This window comes from Falco biarmicus, chromosome 13, assembly GCF_023638135.1.
Source record: "Falco biarmicus isolate bFalBia1 chromosome 13, bFalBia1.pri, whole genome shotgun sequence".
NCBI classification, from domain to species: domain Eukaryota; kingdom Metazoa; phylum Chordata; class Aves; order Falconiformes; family Falconidae; genus Falco; species Falco biarmicus.
In genome coordinates, this window is record NC_079300.1 from 23,874,736 (window position 1) to 23,893,975 (window position 19,240).

Consider the following 19,240-nt stretch of genomic DNA (forward strand, 5'->3'; position numbering starts at 1 on the left):
GAGCACCCAAAAGATAAGGGGGAATTCAATGAACATCACTCTATGAGCCATGTTTGCAGATGTAAACATTTAACTTAAGCTTATTATTGCTCAGGGACTTTGGGCAGTATTAAATGAAATCAGTGGAGATGTGTGAGTTAATCCCCACGCTTTTCCAGCCCATTGCCTCCTTACCTTTGGTTCCCCATGATAGCGAGCTCAGTCCTCTTTGGTCATCCTTCGCTGGGAATGGCAGCTGCTCCTGCACCACCATGGACCTGTCCCCTGAGTGCAGGTGTGGGCTGGCTCCAGTTTTTCCACCTCTTGAAACTGCAAATACTGGTTTAGAGGTGCTACTTGTTGCAAGTTGTTCACAGCAGCTGAGGCTGGACCAGGTAGTGCCTCCAAGAGAGGCTCTGCCTCCCCGAAGCTCCTCCATGGGCAAGAAAAGCAAGAGGACCTGGTGGGACCGTTGTCCCCTGCAGGAAGGTTGTGGTACCCAACACGTTGGAGTGGTCCCTGCAGCTCAGACAAGCTCTCCCGGCGCTGTCCTCTCCAGGGCAGACAGAGCCTTCATTTCTGCTGGGGCTGCACCTAGGTGGGAGCAATGAGGGGTGGATGTTTTCATGTTAAATACTCTTCCCACCGATGCATCCATCACATGAAAAGTGAATTTTAGGCTCAGGAGAGCTACCCATCTCCAGGACAGCTTTGGACACCCTTGTCAGGGTGAGCATCAGCATGCCACCAGTTCAGGCAGCAGCAGGACTCAGCGGCTTTAGCACAGCCCTCTGCAGGCGTAGCGAGTGATAGGGTCCCTTCAGTGATACAAACTGCTCCTCCAGTGACCACAGTGGCATGGAAAGGGTCAGGGTGGTGGGGGGCTGTTACAGCCCCTGTGAGACTGGGCTGGGGTGACTAGTCGGGAGCTGCCTTTCCTGGGCTATCTGGTCCTGCAGGGACCTCAAAACAGAGGAAAATAATACAAAAACTATTCTCAGAAGAGGAAGAGCCATTTTTCTGCAGTCTGTGCAAAGTCTGTGTGCGCAATGTGTTATATTTCTGCACAACCCTGCGAGACAGGGCTCCTGAAGCCCCAGCACATGGGAGAAGAGCTGGCTCTGAGGCTCAGCCTCTCCCACAATCGTCATACCTGATTCACCAGCCACATACCTCCGTCTGGATCAGTTATCCTTGCATGAAGGGAGATTTTCCATGAAGAGGGAGAGTAAAAAACCAGCTGGTACTGCCAGATCTGCCTGGGCTCATTTGGGAAGCTGGGAGAGCCAGGGGAAGGTGGGAGGGAGGGGATGTGCAGGGCACCAAGCCCCATTGCTGACACCGGCTTCACCGGCCGCTCAGCCTTCCCCATGGCAGCAAGGGGCAGAAGCAGCAAAATCCCTGGTGTGTGTAAGAGGGAGGAAAAAAGACTGAACAAAATAAGCTCCATACGCAAGCTAAATATTTAAGGATTTGAACAACACACATTGGTGCTTTAGAAGATCCCCGGTTATAGGCAATACTCTGTAAGCCTTTTATCGCGCTTTCAACTCCTGCTGTGAACAGCTGCCCATCACTGAGGCTGTCCGCACCACTCGCAGGATCGTGGCAGGAGATTGGGGTGTTTGCTTTCAGCCAGGCATGAAAAACTATGTCCTTTAGCTTGACATTTGCATTTTCATGTTCTGGTTTCTGACATGATTGTCATCACAGGACATATGCAGGGATGCCTAAAATCTTGGAAATCTGGTCAGGCTCTTATGTTCTCCTGTGCTGCTTGCAAGCAGATGGCAGATCCTACTGCCTTCCTTCAAGCTCAGTTTCCTTACACCTGAAGAAAACTATCATCACTAAGAGCAGACCCATTTTTGCCCCCAGGTCTCATTTCAGGCTGGCAGGCAATGGCCAGAGGAAAGGGTTCGCTCTGAGCCATTCAAATGGGTACCAAAGGAGCCTGAACATATGCAGTGCGCTGTTGGCAACTAATCTGACTACTGAAAACAACCATCAGAAAATGAGGGGGGTTTAGGTTTCCAAAAACATTGAACTTTCCTTTTAATTATCTCCTTTCTGAGAAGTCTATCTGCCTGGATACCGATTTCATACCTCCCCTGTGAAGCACTGCGCAGGACCCCGGTGAAAGCAAAGGCTGCTGCTTTACCCGGGGGGAGGCTGATGTGCTGCAAAAGCACGATGCAGTGCAGAGGCAGACAGCGGGGTGCAAGGGTTTACATCTCCGTCCTGAGGTTCTGCATGGGGGATGTCACAGCAGCGCCTCAGTGGGAGGGCGAGAGCTGGCATTGCCTTGCCCCATTCTCAGTCCCATTCTCAAAAGGGAGCTCCTAGCAGAAACCTGCCGACTGGGGTCTGCTGCGAAGAGCAAGGATGGTTTGTAATTTCCTTAGCTTTGTTAGCAGAGTCTCAAGAGCACGTTATTATTTCCCCTATAGCTGAGTACGTATTTTCAGATGAGTACACATGATCTCATCCACACTACATGCCACAGCAGGGAAGCTGTAATCCCTCAGCTCAGATCGACTTAGAAATTAAGAGTGACAGAAGTGAAACAGAGCCTGGGAGACCGCCAGCAACCAGGCTGAGCAAGCTGCAAGAAGCAGAAAAGCAAATCGAACAACTGCTTCTTATTTCGCCTAGCCCAGTGCCCTAGGAGGTCCTAGCAGCCCAAGCAGGGTTAGCGGGCATCGGGCTAACCCATTCCAGTGCTCAGGGTGAAGCACAACGGCAGCTGCTTGCAGCTGGGAAAACCCTCTGGGACACGAGGCTGGGCAGCGCAGGAAAGCTGGATGCATCCTCCATGTAAAGCCCCACGGCTGGTTTGAAAAGCTCAGTCGTGTCTGTCACATTGCTGCTTCAAAACCGTTCTAGCCAACAGAAAGGGTGTGCATGGACAAGACTCTCAGAGACAACTTCAGTGATGCAAACAATCCACGCTCTCCCAAAAATGATAGTTGGGGACTTCTTCTAGCAGATACTTGATAGGCAGCACCAGCTTCACCCTGAGCTCCTGGATGTCCTGAAGAAGCAAGAGGTCTTTATGGCCATGCCCATGTTTCAGCAGTGCGCACAACCCAAGGCATGGGGTGTAAAGATGCCAAGTACGTACCTGCTTGGTGAAACCATCTCGTCAAACATGGTCTGCAGCCCAAGTGCCCCGGTGGAACTAACCAACTCACTGAAAGCGACACACAGGCAGCGATTCCCGTATTGCATCCATGGAACTTGCAGGAGACAACCATTCTGCTACCAGGTTTCAGAATAGCTGTAGTCAGCACGTGAAACCTTAAAAATGCTCACTGGAAACAGATAAATCATTTTTTGAGCACAGGGATTAGAAAGTCATTATTTAGAGTCTTTGACAAGCTTGGCAAAGTCCCCTTACATGAATTGTCAGAATGCAAATATAATTGATTCCAGCTTTTATGTCACTGCATTACAGTGTGGTTGGATTTTTTCCCTTAAGTCACTGACAGAAGGCTACTCTTCTGTCATCTCCTTGACAAATGACCCCGAAGTCCTGCCAGCGTTCATCCTAGTAGGTTAGTGCATGGGCTCAATACTCGGCTCTTCCGTGCAGACTCCTGTCCCCGGCTGAGTTACACCAGTGTAAACCCACCCTAAGTGCAGTGACACAAAGGTCCGAGGCTTGAGGGAGGTTTAGCAGATCTTTCACCTCAGCCTTCAAATCTGACCAGTTTCCAGGCTTGCTGCTCCCCTTCCTGTCCCACCCTGCCAGAGCATCCTTCCTCACAGGGAGAAAAGGAGAAGCACAGTGAAGCAGCAAAGCCTGCCAGCGGTCAGGTTCTCCAGCAGGGTTGCAGCCCCATCTCCAGTTCTCCAGCTGGCACTTGCACACCAGCCAGGGACCCAGCAGCAGTAGCCCAGGGCAAATCCATGCCCAAACCATGAGCACCCATGCCAAGGTGCAGGCTGGCCCACCGGCACGGGGAGGGCGAGCGGGCAGAGCCCAGGAGGGGCTTGCCTCCCCCTGTACCTCCCAGACACACTGGCTACGTGGACCAAAGGCACGTCAAGGACTGTGCGGTGGAAATACCCACATGTGGGCTCGGAAAGCATGTCCAGGCTTGCACGGTCCTCACCACCCACTGCAGGCCCCTCTGAGCCCCCTCACTCTGGCAGCAACCACAGGCAAGGCAGGAAAAAGCAGCATCTAGGCATGCTTTCCATCAGCCCTCTGCCCCCTTGGTTCCTGAAGTGTTCCAGAAAGGGAAAAAAAAAAAATAATCAGCAAGGCATTTGATGTGTTACATATTAATTTCATTATGTCAATTAGCAAGTCCAACAGTTTCTAATGTTAGGGAAATAGTTTCATACAGCTGGGGCAGAGGAAACTGGGGGAAAACAGCACTGTTTTCCAGCAATTCCCTCCCACTGGCAAGAAGGGGAAAGGGTAATTACACTGGTCCTCAAGCATTTATCTAGACAATTATTAACGCTGTTGCAGTGCTTACCCAGAACAAAATGAGACTGAACTGGGCATGAGACACATTCCCAAAGGCAGGAATCATTAAAGCTTAAGCACTGAAACACTTCAGATGCCAGATAGGAGAAATCAGTCTTAAGACAGCTGAACCCAGAGGAGCCTGCAGTAATGGTGCAGCCCTGGTGATGGAAGAGAGCAATCACCTTCAGAAACGACAAAAATCCCACCCGTGCAGAAAATAACTAAGGAGTTGGTTTCCTTTGCTTCATTTGATTTCAAGCCCAGTGAAAACATAACTCTGGGATGCCTTTACATGTCCCCACTCAAACAGTAGCAGGAGCTCTGCTCATTAGAGCTGCTGGTACTTGGTTCATTATTAATGCTGCCCACACTTGGTTCATCTCTGCTGCAGGTCCCCCTGCAGTAAGTGCTCCTTCTCAGAGCTGGAGCAACTGTTCCATCAGCAGCAATAACCACAGGCACTGGAATATCAGATGTTTACGTGAACATGAAATACACATAGAACAAGGGCCACAGGCCACATAGTGGCTCTGAAACAAGGGGTAACACTTCCACCCCTGGGCACTGTGATTCCCTGTGGGATTTGCTCTGAAGGAGGGCACAGCCACTGTCCTCAGCGTCCCCAAAGAGCTGGAGTGGAGATACCTTGTGCTCTGCCACTGCATATGTGCACCATGGAGATTTGTCCAACAGCAGTCACTTACCTGATTAACACCCCAAGGATTTTTTCTAGTTGAAAACAAAGCACCAGTGAATAACCTTTTTTTTTTTTTTTTTTTTCTTTCTCCTCCTCTAACTCAAATACTGCTTTACAAACTCCCAAGCCAAGCGCTGAGCCATTTGCAGCTGGGGAAGCCGTTTTGCAGAGCAGTTCCAGGCAGCAGGACAGCAGGGAGCAGCCGTGCCCCGCGGGCTGAGCTGCACTCTCCTTCCCACAGCAGGCACCCACCAGCGCCAGAAACCACGTTTTCCTCCTCCACTGGCAATTTGTGACACTCTTTTGCGTACCACGGGGCTGCAGGGCCAGCCCAGGCTCCCATCCCTTGCTGTGCTACCCTACCAGGCAGCGTTCCTGCCCATCCTGTTCTCTGCTCCATCGCTGCCCTGGGTTTCACCCTGTGACCACCTCACCTGCAGGGACAGCACGCTGTGGGAAAGAGAAGGGAGAGACCTGCGCCCAGGATGAAGGCATTTTATCACTAGGAGAACCAAAAATTAACGAGGATGCTCAGCAAGCAAACCCCACCTATCGCCCTCCACAGAAGCCCCCTCGCCGCAGCCCTTGCTGAGCAGCTGCCTTGGGAGAGCACCCTCACACATCAATCCTCAGTCTAATGACAGCTCTCCTAGTGCTAGCAGAGAAAAATATCACAAAAATTCTAGTTGGGGAGCAAGCCCCACTCGCTCGCCCTTACAGGAGAACCGTGACTGACCTCCCTGCCCTGACAGCGAGCTGCACCCAAAGGGGCTCCCACTTGCTCCTCGAGCTCAGACAACTACGAGTAGATCCACAGGGGACTGAAAGGAGAGCAGACCACTAACCCAGAGCACAGAGCCATTTCGAGCCGATGCAGCTCTACCCCAAACACCGTGGGTTTTCCATGCCAGCAGCCAGGTTTCACCCCCAAAGGATCAAATACCAGGGTCCTGGTACTTACGTTGCCAGCTCTCTGGATTCACAGAGAGGGCTCCCTTTTCCCTGGGAGAAGTTTAGCACTGAAAATACTCCACACAGAGGAGCCCAAGAGTCTTATTTGAGACACTCTGCAATTGCAAAGGTCCCACTTAAGAGTGCACATCAGCACAGAGCTGCTACACAGATATACTTGGCTGTTATTGCAGACAAATCAAAGCACCACTGGTACTGTACTGCAGTAGTCAGTACAATTAATTCAATTAATTTGCTTTTAAAACACACCCATCTTGGAGCGCAGCTATTGCCTGTGCTCTTTGGAAGACCAGCACAAGGTCTCCTGCTCCCCTGGACCAGGTCACCCTTCCTCATGGCTGGCAGCAGCCACCAGGTCTGGGCTTTGCTGCATGCCAGGACTGACCCTGCCCACCTGGACACCCCAAGGACACTCCAGACAGTCTTGGGTCTCAGACATATCCTGAGTCTCCTATTCTGCTAATAGCTGATTTTATATCTAGAAATCACGTAGTGTTTGAGAAAACCTCCACTCTCAATGAGAAGAACATGCTCTCACCGCAGTCGTTGCTGATACAAAGCATCAAAGAAAGATGCAGAAGGAGGGGAACCAAACCAGTGCCAACATAAGTAGTGCTGAAGTATTTTAATATTTATTCTCACTGACAGATGTGGTATGCAGATTAATAACTCCAAAGGACATGCTTCCTTCAAACTGTAAATATTTTCTGCTTTACACAGCCCCGCCGCCTAGAAACACACTCGCTGTGTTACAGAACGCTCAGTATGAGAGGGACGAGGCCACACGTAGAGCCCAGAAACCTCCCAGCAGCACTGCACCGCACCCGCGCTTGTACACACGCTTTTGCAAACATCAACCACGAGGAACTGTTTTAATATTCTGATATTTAAAATGAATAATGAACCCCTTTTATAGGATGACAAGGCCTCTCCTGACAGTTATGGAGACCTCTGTGTTTACAAAAGCCAGTGAGGACCTGAATTTAGATTTACGTTTTAATCTGAAATCAGGTGATGCTGTGAGAACTTTGCGGGCACGTCCCAGCCACAGAGCACTCTGCCTTGCACAGCACAGGCCCTTACTATTACTCATCTGGGACCCTCCAAACCCCCTCAGAGATGAGACAAAATTACTATAGCAGAGGTGAAAGACCCCGGCACAGCAGCTGGAAATGGATTTCTTCTCTCTCTCCCCTCTTGCCTTCCTATAAGCTTTGCCAGAGGTCTGCATTAATATTGGAAACCACAGCTTCCAGAAGGTGCTCTGTAACGGTGGGGCCAGATCCGTCTGCCTGCACCGTGAAGGTCCCTGCAGGGGCTGTGTGATCCCCTTCCAACAGCACACAGCCCGAGACCACCTTCTTCTGGTTACAGCTAGCTTTAAGTGCTTTTCAGCAAATTTCCATAGTATCATCCTTGTTAATACACTTACCACAGGAGATTTTTCCACAGCCTTCATTTACTGGAAAAAAGATGATTTGTGGAGACAAATCACCCAATTCTTAGAGCTGGGCAGCACCAAGAGCACAGCCCCAGGGTCAAAAATTTTCTCTGGACCCACCATAAGGGAGCTGTCAGCATCCCCTCCGTACAAACGGGCAGACTGGGGATATTCTGGTGTAAACCAAACTCATTAAAGTACATGCGTTTAATATAAGGAATTATATATCATTATATATTGTATATAATATATAATTATATATTGTTATATATTGCTACATATATGTATATATAAAAAATACAAGATGCATATAGTCCACTGCGTTTAGGGTCAAAGTTATGTGGTTTTAAATACTATTTGATGCATAAGTATTAGTTGGATTCAGGAGCACAAGATATTCTGCACATCATGAATGGTCATAACATTTGACACCCGGCTCCCTTCCCCTGTAGCCCAGCCAAGTGAGGTGGCAGTCTCAACAGCATCCCAGAAGGGATGAGATGCTCAGGTCAGCCCAAGCTGTGCCTCAGTAACTGAGAGAGCAAAAGGTAAAACAGCATAGGAAAAAGGCAAGGGAGGCGGAAAAATCAATGTTTGGCTGGAAAAATAGATCACTTGCACAAACTATTATCAAACTTCAGTAATAAAAAAATGGGTTCATCTGGTTGAAGATTTCTTTTTCTCATGCCCTTGGAAGAGAGGGTGCCATCTTCCAGCTGCGTAATTCATCGATGTTCGCTCTGGAATCTCTGCTTTGGGGAAGAAGCTGGCACAGGGGCAGCGTAGGTGAGACTGGAAACCTGGAGCCGGGAGAGCAGAGCACCTCCCAAGCAAATGCAAACACGAGGCTCAGCTCCCTCAGGCTACATCTCTTTTGCAAAATAAAAAATGGATGGAATTCCGGTTGAAATTAATTAGCACTTTGAGGCAAAAGCAATATCTTACAGATGTTTTATTCCTCCTTGTGCACAAGGTGTTCCATTATCCATAAAAATTACACTTAGGCAAGAAACCAAGTGCCAAGAATGCTGCGGTCATGGAAGAATCGTGCAACTGCTACTGCGAGAGTCTGCAGCCCTCCACCTGCCACCTGCAGAGACGCTCGCTTCCTTCCTGGAACTCCCGGGGAAGGTTTCCCAACCTGGAGAATAATTCCATTTTTTGCTCCTGAAACTAATACCAACTATTTTAAATCACTTTCCATCTCCGCTCCCCACCACTAGCACAGCTTTGCTCAGGCTGCAGCAGGAGCCAGAGGAGCCTCCCAGTCTCACCCCAGGCAGAGCGGTGAGGCTCTGCTTTTTTGTGACTTTCAGAGGACTGAGAAACCTCTTCCATGTCACAGCTTCTACAAGGAATTACGCACCCCCAAGGAACCAGCATCCAGAAATATAAGTATATAAATCTCAGAGGGGCTTAGTAATTGCCCTCTTGCACATAGGAAAGACCTGGACCCCAACAAGCCCAACCAGCTGGGACCTTTCTTGGGTGGTGTTGCACAAGGGGCACTAGAAAAAGTTTGTCATTGACTCAGGTGAAGGAATTTGGGTTTTTGCCATCAGGACAATGATGTTGCTAAGCCTCGTGATTTGTTACTTTACTGCATCTAGACCAGATAAGCAGCACACTGGGAAATCAGGGAGGTAGAAGTTTCCAAGTGACAAACCAGCACTGTTGCTGCTTTTTGCCTCAAGTCAAATTTTAAGTCCTGTCTCCAGCTTTGCTCTCCGCGACCTCTCCCTGGGCTGTGCTGCAGTTTGACTTGCTGGGTTCAAGGCTGTTACGCTGATGTAAAATCCGTTTTGTTGAGTAAAAGCACAAGGTCTGCCAGGAGCAAAGCACTCCTCTCATGGATGAGCGTTAAAATGGAAATACAACACAAACTTGGCAACTTGCGTTTCTCACTCTTGTTTGCATGACAAGTCACTGGATGCATGGGAATTTAAGAAAGCCTAAGCTCTGAATCTAAGATTATATGAAAATATTTTCATTGTGAATATGGGTAATGTTTCTATCTTTTATGATTGCAGTGAGAAGCTTTTAAGCATAATTCAAAGCCTCAGCTGTTAAAAGGGATAGAAAAAAAATGCCTTAAAAATAAGGAACTTGATCTATATAACTATCTTGATCTTGCAACATTACTGGATGGTAGCATCAGCCATTTATTTTTCTTGTTAAACAACAGTACTTCCTCTCCAAGCAAAACTTTTTTTTATTATTTGGAGAAACCATAAGCTGCTGTTAAACCAGCTACCATATCACTGCCCGCTGTTTCAGACCTTCAAGAAAATTCTCATTAAGCCCCAGCAATAGCTTCCAAGGCTTACTTCTTTCCTCTGTAAGTTGGTTGACTTACTGTTTGAAGCTTTCTGCTGGGCTTCCATTTCTTCTTCTGCCCATGCTTGCAGAGTTAGGCTGCTCTCATGGACTCTGGACCTCCTGTCCCCACACGCCAGACTCCCCTGGGAGCCTGCTTTGTGCACAGGATACACCCGATGCCATGTTAAGCACCTCATAGCTCTTTCCAAGCAATACACAGCTATATTAATGTGCATATCCATAGATCTCCTGACCCAAGTTATGAGCATCAACCAAGAACAGACAGCACAGGAGCACTTCAGAGGTTCCCCTGAAGCACTCAACATATCCAGTGCAAACCCACTACCTCCATTTATCACTTTGTAAAAGTAGGGCATAAAGTGATGTGCAGGGACCATCAGGAAGTCTCCCATCCACCTTAGAAGAAATTGGATTGACCTTTAATGTCCAGACAAGGCAATTTAATTGCAACTTGATAACGTTATAGTCTGGTTCTCTAGTATGTATTCAAGTAACTGCAGCTATTAATTCACCAGGGCAGAGTATAACTGGGTATATCTGATTTCGTAGCTCTCAGGCACTATTTCTTGCTGAACAGGCAGCGACGTCCAAAGGTAGTGCAGCCGCTGCCACTGCTCAGAGGGGTCTGTGCCACCTGGCAGCTTTGCTCACACAAGCCAGGGGCCTCAGCTGGTGCACTGAGGCCATCACATACCCCGTCTGGTTAACTGCTTCCTCCCCAAGCTCCCATCTCCCTTTATTGCAACTTTTCACAAGGATCATCCTCCTAGTCCTGTGAGTGTCCTCGTCACCTCTCCAAGCCCTAAATACTGTGGTGGTTTCATAAAAAGCAAGAGAAAACATAGTCAGTCACTCAGCTGAGATCCTCAGATCATCCTGGGGATGCAGGAATGAGTGAGAGCTTGGTGACTAAACTTCCCGAGCAGCCATGGGTATACTCAGCTGTGCTCTCCACTCCTGGATGTTACTGAGCCATTTCCATATCCATTGCTGAAAACGCATATTTTACTTTCCTAGCAATGTGATGACTCCATTATTTCTGCACAGTGTGCGTCAGCAATATCAGCCAGGAGGAATTTGCTGTGTCCACAGTGACCTCTATTTAAACCTGTTCTTATTGTTTGCTGCATTAGTCTCTCATCCATGCCCTACCCTGTCCGTGGCACCCAGTGCCACACTACACAAACACTGTACTTGTGAGCATTTCTGCTCCTACGCTAGGAAGATGGATGTGTAAGTTTCCCATTACGGTCAATGGACAAAAAAAAAACCAACCACCAACTGATTAATAATCACTTCTGCAGACTGAATCACTATTCCTAGCTGCTCCTCTAGAGTAGAGAACATGAAGTTACTTAGCTATTAAGTGATAGATCTCAGCACAGGGACTGTCCTCCTGCGTCTACAGCCATCTCTGCCATGGACCCTGTCTAACAGCAGAAGTTAAACACAGCACAGGCACGTCATGGTTTATAACACCCCAGGCAGAGGCAAACAGGCAGAGCAAATTTCTGCTGCATCCAGCAACCCCTGAAGTAATGGGCTGCATTAGGAGAGTATATATTCCACCAGCTCATATAGAAACGCCTGTATAATGTAAGAGATCAAATACTTCATTGGCCCCAGCGCTGGGCATCTTTGTGATCAGGTTTCAGTTGAGTTTTAGCTGGAAATGGCACGGTGAAGACTGTTGCAGTAAGTTCTCAGACAAAAAGGACAGCTTACAGGCAAAACGAATGCACAGTAACGTTCCCAGTACATTAACCTTCCCTCTGCTCACCTAATTGCCATGGAATGTGACTCCAGCCCACCAGGAAACTGCCTTTCCACCGCTCAGCGATGGTTCCCAACGCCAGCCCTCACCGCCTGCCCCTGGCGGGGACCGGGCGCTGAACAGAGCCCAGGAGAAACGTGGTCATCAGGACCTTAGCTGGGTATGGCAGGTGTCTGCAGAGATTCCCAGCTATTCCTGACCTTTTTGTTCTTTTTGCATGTAAAAATGAACACCTACGGGAAGCATGTGAAAACACCACTGGAAGAGCAAGATGTGACCGGGGCGTCCAGCTAGGCTGGAGATGAACCCCCCAATCCTGCTAACTCGGTATACTGGAACACATGTGCAACATATGGAATGAGTGATACAGAGACATCATACATTTTAGAAAACTGAAAAGATCATTTTTAGGAGAAACAGACTCAGTTTCCAGCAAAGAAAACATAAAGCTATAAAAGCACATTTTCTGTGGCTTTTTTCTGTACCAAAACCTACGGAAATAGTGAGAATTTTTTTGTTATTATTATTATTTTTATTTCTCGCACAGCAGATTGAGGTTTAGATTTTTGACCCAACCAGAAGGGAAGCACACTCTACAGCAGCTCGGTGCACTGCCAGGGTAACCCTGTGCTGAACTGCCGCAGCAGCAGCGCTGCTCAGCCCCGAGCCAGAACCAACCTGGGCTGACGTCCCAACCTCCCCGGGCCAGCGACTCCAGACAAGCTACCTGGGTCAGGTTTGTGCTCTGACTTTCCCTGGAAGTTATCAGGACAAAAATCAAACTAAAAGCCCACAGCACCACTCATCAGCATCACACAGCTCTTTGCTTTTGTCCATGCACAGGAGGTGATCTGGTGGCAAGTCTGGGTGCAGCCCTGGATCTGTGTGGTATATATAAGTCGTCATCTCCTAATGATTTCAAACATTTCAAAATTCAATGATTTTCTATTTATTTTGAAATCATTAGGAAAAAAAATTCCTAAAGATTTTAAAAAAATAAATTTCAAGGTTGCTGAGTTTTAGTTCTGCAGAAGTTTTCTGCCATGCGACTTGAATATTAATATCAAGGGCTCAGGTTTCCTTCATTGACCGGGGAGCCTCGTAATTGAAAGCAAAAATGCTTCAAGGAGAATTACAGAAGTGGGAGGATATTCAAACTTTTTGGCCTCATAGGATGAAAATAATAATTTCCTACTGCTGGCAAGGAAATTAAAACCTTTCCTTGCTTACTTGTGAAGCCATTCCCTGGCAACATCAGTCTGAGAACGGCAAGCTTTTCTTTTTTTAGGAAAGGATAAAATATTTAGAAGTAAAGAGAGTAATACATAATACAGTTTTGCTTGAGAAGGGCGCACAGCGCTGCTAGAACATGCACCACCAGAAGTACCCCACTGGCTTGGCGTCAGCGTTCAACCCAGCGGCACAAAGCAGCTCCCCCGTTAGCTGCATCTCACGCTGCTTCAGGATATTCAGAAAGAGATTTGGAGCCCAGGCATCATAGCAGCTGCCCTGGGACTGAGCTCTCCTAAAGGTTATCAGACATGAAGCACCTCCAGAGCCCTACTCTCATGGCCAGCCTCCGACCAGGCTGATTTTTATCTGGAAAACACCCAGAAAGCATTTGTCTTCTCTGACCCTATCTGAAGGAAGAGGAAAGGGTTCTTGGGTTGCTTTTGCTAAAATCAATAGAAATCAATGCGGGGGGGGGGGGGGGGGGGGGGAAGGGAGCTTTGGTTTTCCTCAAGGGGCACCACTCGCAAGCCATCACCCACCACCCGCCTGGGTGTCTCCTGGCATGGGAGGGCGGGCAGGAGGGTCTCAGGAAGGCACAAAGAAACTGGGATTTTGTGTGGGGATAAAGGACACTGGCAGCCAGCTGCCGATGCCTTTCTCTGCCTCTTCTCAGGAGCCTAAAAACCAAGTGCACACGATGCAAAATGTAACTCTTTCACCTCCACCCCCTTATGCGTGTGCCCCAACCCAGCTGCTTCTACTTTATCACACAGCCTGAGCATTCTGTAAAGTTTTACACCAAGCCATGGCAGACTTTTGAAAAAATCCGAAAGCAAGGAAGATGTCATACAGAATTCGTATCAACTCCATAAAATACAATACAAGAAGATAAATGTGAGCTTTCTGCCGGAGATGTTTGCGAATAAATCTGAGCTACTGATGCCTGTGGGTGTCTCTGAGTGAAATATTCACTTCTCACTAATAGAAATATTTTGATTAACAACTTTATTTGCCTAGTGGCAAATACCACTTTTTTTTTTTTCTTTTAAATCAGACAAGTGTCATAAAAGATTTCATTTGCACATTAAGAGGAAATTTATAAAGTACTTGGTATTCGAGCTCCCTCAGCAGGCAATTACAGATATGTTCTACTTTTTGAACAGTTTTGGTTGGGTTTTTTAATTAGTCTCAAGGTGACTTCCAGCACACAAATACATCCCGCTGGATTCCCCCTAAAACTGCTCGTAATGGTTAGTTTCTCATGCTTACTGCAGCACTTTATTGTGTAATATCTGCACTGCGATCAGTAAAAGGTCCAATTTTCAAAACATACTGAAAACTAGGAAACAAGGGTGAGGGATGACGCAGCTATATTTATACACGGTGTGATTTACTTCGGAGTACGCATGAGCCCCAAGTGTGGAGAAGGAGCCTGTTATAAATCAGTTGAATTCAACTGCTGACTTTTCCAATAGATTCAGGAGAGAAAATTCTCCAAACCCCTTGATCTTCATGGTCTTGCCTGTCTCCTGTCCTGCCTCAGTGCCCCTGGGTATGGAGCATTTCATCCGTGGCTGGGTGCATCACTCCCAGCAGGACTTGAACAAGCAGTCTTTCTGGGAGCACTGGGTCCAGCTGTCCTCCAGGGCCAGTTAGCCCAAGGCAGGCTTCCCCTTCTCCCCTCCTGCCCAGGATTCTCAGATTAGATGCTGTGATTTAGAGAAAGCTGGAGAAGGCTATTCTAGATGAACAGCATTATCGCTAACCCTATTCCAACTATTCCGCACACGCTTTGGGTACCTTACATGCAAACTCTGCCCACATCAGCTGCCTCTTCTCCAGCCAGCAACATTCCAGATGATGCTTCCAACCCTGCCCCTAGCACAGCCACTCCAGGAGCTCCCGTGCATCACCACCTGCTCCCAGCACAAGCGGTGCTAACAGCAGACTTGTGCCTCTCTCCCACCCAGGTGAGCGGCAGCAGCAAAGGGACGGGACGGACCCAGGAGCAGCGCATCCCGGTCGCTGTGGTGGTGACAATGGCAATTTGCTTTCTCCTTTGCTGGCTGCCATAAGCAGCTGTGGCACTTAGAGCTATAAATGAGGAATCTGGTCTCATCACTCCCGCAGCCAGCATCCTCCCACCCAAACCTGCCAAAAGCAGCAGAGCCTACAAGCCCATCATCTACGTATTTCTGAACAAACGGGTAAGTAAAATGTTACTTTTGCATTTATTCAGATTCAATGTATGCGAGAATTACAGAAATAGGGAGAGGAAATCAAGAGTGTATTGGTGACATCACTGAAAAACCAAATGAGAAGGAAGCACAGAAAAAGGGCTACAAGGAGCAAATTTAATTGACAAGCCTGGGCTTTTGGAAGTTGGATAACCAGCTTCCCACATGTCCAAACAGCAATTGATGGGGCCTTCCTTTCCAGACACAATTTGATGAACAGCAAGTTAGACATGGAGGAGAAGAAATCAATGTTCTGGCAAGTGTAAAGGCACCAGATACTGTTTGAAGTTGATTCAGATACATGAAAACTTGTAAGGACGTGAACCCTTGCTACCCTACGCCATGCCCCAGCACAGCGCAGTGCCCACACTGACTCCTCTGCTTTGCAACACCAACCTTCCCTTTCCCAATTTACTCTTTAACGCCCCCCAAACCCTTCAGCCGCTCTTCTGTCTTACTCTACCCCTCCTAACAGCTGGAAGGAACCATGACCAGCGAGGATCTGTCTGAAAACACTGCGGAGGACCTGACCTTGGAGCAGGGGACAGCACAGCTTGCTTCAAATCCCACGTTTTGCTCCTCTTGCCATGCAGAGTGCCAGAAAATAGATGGGAGGAGAGTACCAGGCAAGGGGCTCTAGATGTACCTAGGGCTTTACTTCCAGCTAGAGGGCTGGACTCAGGATTACCCTCAACAGGTGGTGAACACAAGACAGAGGCTCTATAATATCTTCAAAACATTGCACACAGCAAGCGAGTAACTGTCATGCTCCATACCCTTCCAGCAAGACACGAATTCCTGACCTTGCCCAGCTCCATCTCAGAATAGGCGTCATGTACTGACTCATACCTTTTGGAAACTTCCTCTAAAAAAATTGCTGTGTGCATAACAAAGGATCCCTTTTACTCATCCAAAAAGATGAATTTCAGCCCCATGAGTCAGGAAGCAGAGCAGCACATTCTGAACATCGTCCTCATCTCCACAATGAGCAGCCAGAGAACGTGGGGTTTAACTATAGTCAACACAAAATAGAAGTGCTTCATCACAGCATGCAGCTGTCAGTTCAGCCCAAGAGTTTTGCTTTGACCCTGCTTTTCTCTCCTTGGAGACTCCAAGTACAGATACCTGGAGTACAGGTACAGACACCAGTAGTCTCCTCAGCTGGGATTTGATCACCCTGCCAGTTTCAGTCTCCAGTCCCTCCCAGTCCTGCAAATGGAAACGGTGAGCTGAGGCAAGGTGAAGAATAAAGGTGCTGTGCAGAGCTGGGGCCACATTTCCAGCCATGCCACAGCCTGCTCGGGAGGATGCCAGACCCTTTGACAGTAGCATGAGGGAAAAGACAGACCCTCCCATGATGATTTGTGTCTGTTCAACTGCTCTGAAACCCCCTTGCTGACCCCCGTTTGCATCCCCTGGAACACTCACAGCATCAGCTCACATTTGTTCAGCTAATACACCTCAACTAGATTCTGGCTCATACAGTCAGGAGGCTGTCAGGGTCTAATCTCTGCAGAAGAAAATTGTTCATCAGATAAAATAAAGGAGTAGAAGAAGCTTTATAAGGCCATCTACCTGCTTTTTCTGCCACTCAGTCTGTGCAAAGGTTTCTCTCCCTTCTTTTTCCTAACCCACTAAAAACGGGCCCTATGACTCCTCCTTGCTTCGTGCCTCTTGCAGTACTGTTTGCATTTGCTTCTCTTCCTTTCTCCTGCTGCTAATTAGTCCCTAGAGCTCAAAGAGCAAGTTTTTTCCCTGGTACACTTAGTTGTACTTTGTCTGAAAGGTTCCCAGAAATGGCCAAACCAGAAAATGTACTCTCCCTTAATCAGCACGCGCAGGATTTCCATGAATCGTGTCAACTGCACCCGGTGACCCCAGCAGAGGGAAGCTGATGTGTCCACCCCGCTGCCAGGTTGGAGATGGCTGGGTTTCACAAGAGCCCTTCCCCACACTCTGCGTGTGTGTGGAGGACCGTGTCCTGGTCCCAGCTGCAGTCCTACACCCAGCAGAGGGGAAACTCATGATTCAGTCCAGGAAATGTTTCAAAATTATGAAACTTTCCCCTCTCCCTTCCCAGTAGGCTACATCATCTTGTGCAAGCTAAGGGAAGGCGGTGCTGTTCACGAGAAAAGACGCAAAAGGTGATGCACAGCATAGAAGGGGCAGGAGCTGGGGTAGCCCCTCATGCAGGGACAGAGAATAACCGCGCAGAAGAGAAGGAGGGGGGGTGAACAGAGATCTACAGAGAACAAGCAGAGAGCATCAGAACTAGTCCAGTCCCTCAACCAGCTTCAGCTCCACTAAGTCAGGCACATGTAATTGATCTTTGCATTTCTGCCTGTTTTATAACAGGTGGATAATTTGTTTCCATGAGCCCAGCAAACCCTCTACTTGAAATTATTTTTGGAAGCGGCTAGGAAGCGCAAGTAGTAAATCACTGTCTCTTGAAAACAAATTATGATGGTAAAGGATTGATTTGAAGTCTGGCAGTAACTGTGGCTGTTTTCACTGGGGCATGAGAAATTCCTGGGGGGGAAGAAGTTTCTGTGACACTGTCCATCAGGTCTGCTCACTGCTGCACTAAGCTCGGGTGAGTACATTGCTTTCTTTGCTCATGCTCAGCCTCCTGCAGAACTCCTGGCTTCTTCCCTGTGACACAAATAATTCTTTTGCTTCTCCTTTATTAGTTATTTTTAAAAATATATTCTTTCGTGATGGAACATGGAAGAGGATATTACCATCCCCTACCAGGGGAAAAGCACCCAAACAGACCAACGTCCGCCAGCGCTTCACTGTTGTTACACCCCACCAAGCCTTGCTCCTGTGCCCGGGAGCAGCACCAGCCAGAGCCACCTTTATAAACTGCAGCAGCATCACCTGTTAGCCCTGGTACCCAGGGGAGAGATGGAAGCCCTGAGCTAATTGCAGTAACGGATAACTGCCATCCCAGCCCAAATCCCGTCGCAGAACCATCAAGTCTGGCTGACTCAGCACTCAGCAGCCTGCTCTGTGCCTGCCCTGCTCCCCGGCCAGGCTCCCTGCCCCACAGAGATAACTGAGCATCACTTCAAACACACAACCTCCAGCAAACCAAGAGAGGCAGTTGAAAACACGACAGGCTAATCTTAACACGTTCATGGGCTGGAAGGGTCACTCTATGAAACAACACAGACTGTGCAGAGGAGTTATCTTTTCTACAGATGCTTTCTTAATTAATCTCTTCACTAAATAGGTTGCTTAGAGGCAGCAGGTGAACACAAATTAAACTGGGTTTATCCACATCAAACACCCATCCCTTAAATTCACCATAAATTTTTACTACTAGGGTTACATATGCGCTTTGTTTTGTAGTTTTTTGTTTCTAAACCCTGCTTGGTTTTCATTGCTCAGTGAGTATTTTGGCTGCGACCAGTGTTCAGGTTTCCATACTCAGGGCAGGCAACCAAGTCCATACTCCGAGTTTCACTGCACTCACGATTAAGGGCAGCAGGGGCACCTCAGATCGGAAAATGCCGACACAGTTGGTTTTAATGTTTCATACTCATGCGAAATCCTTCCCAACTGAGCTCTTCTGCAGGGGCTGACAGCTTTGCTCCCCCAACAGAGCAGCTCGCTGCACCTCTGGCCCTCGTGCAAGCGCAGGGGCCGTAGCCAGCTCCACACAAGGAACATGCACACACACGTGCCCAGCGGTTGCTCCGCCAGCAGCACAGCCACGGACACACAAGCGCCTGCCTGCAGGCTCTGCCCACAGCAGCACCCAGTGAGGATTGCCAGGTCCTTTGGGCTTATCCTGCTGTTTCGTTCTGGTTCTCCCACCTCTGCCCAGCTGCCCCTCCTCATAAAACTCATCTAGGAAAGAGGCATTGCTAATTCCTTTGTTAGATCTGGCTCCAAAACTCATTCAAAAGTGAGGGAGAAGGGATGGACAGAGCAAGATAAAGTGGGATTTATTCCTTAGCATACCATGCAAACAAAAAAAAACCCAAACCAACCCAACCCCAAAACACACAAGATAAACAAGTTCACCTGTGTTGGCTGAGGTTATGTTTCAGCACAGCTCAGTTCTCCCTCCACCGTT

The 19,240-nt window shown here is 48.2% G+C and overlaps 1 long non-coding RNA gene across 11 annotated transcripts in view; it reads right to left on the minus strand.

The window, feature by feature from the left end:
- Positions 1-19,240, minus strand: part of LOC130157976 (uncharacterized) — a 58,899-nt gene that overhangs the window by 16,679 nt on the left and 22,980 nt on the right. For 2 of the 11 annotated variants that reach the window (XR_008825108.1, XR_008825109.1), the window contains exon 2: positions 175-3,293. This is a non-coding gene — a long non-coding RNA (uncharacterized LOC130157976). Of the gene's footprint in view, positions 1-174; positions 19,225-19,240 lie in introns of those variants that run through there. The other 9 variants (XR_008825114.1, XR_008825113.1, XR_008825106.1 and 6 more) reach the window with 8 other exon arrangements.